At 38.0% G+C, this 4,087-nt stretch overlaps 1 non-coding gene across 1 annotated transcript; it reads left to right on the top strand.

Moving 5' to 3' along the window:
• The first annotated feature begins 1,017 nt into the window (after positions 1-1,017).
• On the top strand, positions 1,018-1,154 carry LOC114114665 (U4 spliceosomal RNA). Its single transcript, XR_003589282.2, has one exon. It is a non-coding gene; the product is annotated as a U4 spliceosomal RNA (small nuclear RNA).
• The last annotated feature ends 2,933 nt before the right edge of the window (positions 1,155-4,087 follow it).

Below are 4,087 nucleotides of genomic sequence, written 5' to 3'. Positions count from 1 at the left end.
TCATTTGAACATTCTGTAGCATTGCCTTTCTTTGGGATTGGAATGAAAACTGACCTTTTCCAGTCCTGTGGCCACTGCTGAGTTTTCCAAAATAGCTGGCTGGCAAATTGAGTGCAGCACTTTCACAGCATCATCTTTTAGGACTTGGAATAGCTCAACTGGAATTCCATCACCTCCACTAGCTTTGTTGGTAGTGATGCTTCCTAAGGTCCACTTGACTTTGCATTCCAGGATGTCTTTTTTCTTAGTTATTTGTAAGGCCTCCTCAGACAACCATTTTGCCTTTTTGCATTTCTGTTCTTTGGGGATGGTGTTGATCCCTGTCTCCTGTACAGTGTCACAAAGCTCGGTCCATAGTTCTCTGGGCACTGTGTCTATCTGATCTAATCCCTTGAATCTGTTTCTCACTTCCACTGTATAATTGTAAGGGATTTGATTTAGGTCATACTTGATTGGTATAGTGGTTTTCCCTACTTTCTTCAATTTAAATCTGAATTTGGCAATAAGGAATTCATAATCTGAGCCACAGTCAGCTCCTGGTCTTGTTTCTGCTGACTGTATAGAGCTTCTCCATCTTTGGATGCAAAAATATAATCAATCTGATTTTCATATTGACCATCTAGTGATGTCCCTGTGTAGAGTTGTCTCTTGTGTTGTTGGAAGAGGGTGTTTACTCTGACCAGTGTATTCTCTTGGCAAGACTCTGTTAGCCTTTGCCCTGCTTCATTTTGTACTCCAAGGCCAAAGTTGCCTGTTACTCCAGGTATCTCTTGACTTCCTACCTTTGCATTCCAATCCCCTGTGATGAAAAGAACATCGTTTTTTGTGTTAGTTCTAGAGGTCTTGTAGGTCATCATAGAACTATTCAGCTTCTTTGGCATTAGTGGTTGGGGCATAGACTTGGATTACTATGATATTGAATGGTTTACCTTGGTTTGCCTTTTTATAGGTGTGACATCTGGGTCTCAGTAGGAACAACCATGAGCTGTCTGGCAAAATCAGAAGTTAGTGAAGCTCAGCTTTGCACAGTGGCTGTCTCGTAACCAGTGAGGTTTATCCGAGGTACAATTATTGCTGATTGAAAAGTGTCCCACTACACCAAAAGAACTTGAAATGTAGTTGGCATTGTCAATGTTTGAGAGTCTCTGTGGAGAATGAATTAAAAAAAAAAAAAAAGAAGAAGAAGTATTATAGTTAAGGAAATTGAAGGTCGCACTAGGTTTTTGCTTCAATCTAGTGCTGTTTCCACTATGCCATAGTTGGATTTCAGGGATTTTCACTGGCTGTTCTTTCTTAAGTTCTAAAACAAATCACAACATAAATCATAAGATAAAAATCTGTACACTGTACAGTTTATTTTATTACCTTTTATTTTTTAATAAATAACAGACTATAATGATGTACTTGGGGCTCTTAACCTTTCCTGCTTGGGCGTCGTATTGGTATTTCAACACCTAATTCTCTCCCACTCCTGAGGTTCCTCTTACAACACAGGCTTTGTGTTAGCTGCCTCTTTGAGGGACATCATTAGACACTGAGAGAAAGTCCTTGCTAGGTCTCCGGTAATGATGGAAACTTATTGTTCATTCCTTTATAATGGATTTTCTCTTTTCCTCTCAGATTGCAAATCAAAACTTGATGGACTTCTTCACTAATGCATCATTTTTTCCTCATAGATACTCTTCAACCCTGTAATTAAATACAGTTTTCTCCTTGATGGTTCAAGCTTCGGGCTCATTTTGAGTTCATCCTTTTAAAGTGGACACCACCTCATGGATCCTGTGTCATGCCCTCACTCCTAGTTCCATCTTTCCTTCCTCCTTCATGTTATTTGCCTTCTATTCATCCTACAAGTTGGATATTAATTGTATTTGCCACACTTCATCTTTTTATATACTGAAAACCCTTACGGAACAAATCAAGCAAGCAGCATTGGCTTTTGTATGTAATTAACCATCTGATTTCAGAATACCTGGCTGTTCCAGGGAAAAACCCAGAGATGTCATGTTTCTTTTTGTTGCTGTTTGTTTTAGTCTAGCTTTGATTCACCCAGCCTACTTACAGGATAACAACCCTTAGGTTCTATAAGAGGTTCAGCACTGCTGGGCAGCAAATATGCTCATAAAGTGAGTAAGTATCCATGCAGGAAGTTGTAAGCAAGTTTGTCTATGTTAGAATTATTAGGTCACAGAATATTTTGTTGAGGAAAAAGTAGGGAAAAAATAAAGCCTTTCTTATTAGTCATTTGAAAAAGAGACTAGACAAGGCATTACAAATTATAACATGGAAAAAATGCTGGGCTAAAAACTGGATTAACCAGAAGACTCTCAGGGAAGTCTCTCATTCATAAATCAAATGATTGGATGAAGATTCTGCTTAGAAAAAAAAAAATCACTCCTTTACATAATATGTTAGTCTCTTACAAAACATTTATTTAAAATATTTCAAATAGTGCCATCCAACTGCCTTCCTCTTTCACTGACCTCCTACCTAGCACCTTTAAATTGGGCAGCAGGAGATGCTATAGTGAACATATTACCTTTATAATTTCACAAGCCTCTCAGCTGGAGTTCAGGATCAATTCTCACACTTTAAAAATTCTTTGGCAGACAGGTTTAAACTACATTAACTGACAAGTAACCTGAAGTGTAATTTATGGATCTTTCCTCCATGGGAAACAGTTGCAGCTGGTTTTTAATACAAATTGCCTTCCAGTTCTGTAAAACCTGGGCAATCTTAGCAAAACTAACTGACTCCACAAACAAAAACAAAAAAATAAAACAGAAGAGCAACATCAAAACAGTTGCTAAGTCCATGCACTTCATAAGAGACAAATTCTGGATCTAGCTAATCCCTTTACATTTTTCATCCTCAGTCTAATCTTTTTGTATTTTTTACAATTTCAGCAATACTTTTCATTACCTCTCCTCAAAAGCTATTATGGTTACTTCATTATTTACTTTTCCTGATTAGAGTATTATTGCTTCAGTAAAAAAATTTAATGTAATGCATTTAGATGGTGACCTTCTTTGAACTGCATGTGTAAATTGAACTTTGAACAATGTGGGTTTGAATTTTGCTCGTCCACTTACACGTGGAATTTTTTTTTTATACTAATACTACAGTACTACATAATCCAGGGTTGAATCTAGGGATACAGAACCATGGATATGGAGAATTACTGTATGTTATATTTGGATTTTCAACTGCATAAAGAGTTGGCAGTCCTGCGTTGTTCAAGGGTCAACTGGAAAAGATGTCAATTTTTTATCTCTTTTATGTGTCAGACTCCATAATGTCTATCCAGATTACCTCATGCATCAAGTCTTTATTTTATCATGGAAAAAGGAAGAGAGTTCCAGAAAAACATCTATTTCTGCTTTACTGACTATGCCAAAGCTTTTAACTGTGTGGATTACAATAACCTGTGGAAAATTCTGAAAGAGATGGGAACACCAGACCACCTAACCTGCCTCTTGAGAAACCTATATGCAGGTCAGGAAGCAACAGTTAGAACTGGACATGGAACAACAGACTGGTTCCAAATAGGAAAAGGAGTACATCAAGGCTGTATGCTGTCACCCTGCTTATTTAACTTCTATGCAGTACATCATGAGAAACACTGGGCTGGAAGAAGCACAAGCTGGAATCAAGATTGCTGGGAGAAATATCAATCACCTCAGATATGCAGATGACACCACCCTTATGGCAGAAAGTGAAGAAGAACTAAAGAGCTTCTTGATGAAAGTGAAAGAGGAGAGTGAAAAAGTTGGCTTAAAGCTCAACATTCAGAAAACAAACATCATGGCGTCTGGTCCCATCACTTGATGGGAAATAGATGGAGAAACAGTGGAAACAGTGTCAGACTTTATTTTTCTGGGCTCCAAAATCACTGCAGATGGTGACTGCAGCCATGAAATTAAAAGATGCTTACTCCTTGGAAGAAAAGTTATGACCAACCTAGGCAGCATATTAAAAAGCAGAGACATTACTTTGCCGACTAAGTTCCGTCTAGTCAAGGCTATGGTTTTTCCTGTGGTCATGTATGGATGTGAGAGTTGGACTGTGAAGAAAGCTGAGTGCTGAA

Source organism: Ovis aries, chromosome 4 (genome assembly GCF_016772045.2).
Source record: "Ovis aries strain OAR_USU_Benz2616 breed Rambouillet chromosome 4, ARS-UI_Ramb_v3.0, whole genome shotgun sequence".
Classification (NCBI taxonomy): Eukaryota; Metazoa; Chordata; class Mammalia; order Artiodactyla; family Bovidae; genus Ovis; species Ovis aries.
This window is presented reverse-complemented; position numbering and strand designations above follow the sequence as displayed.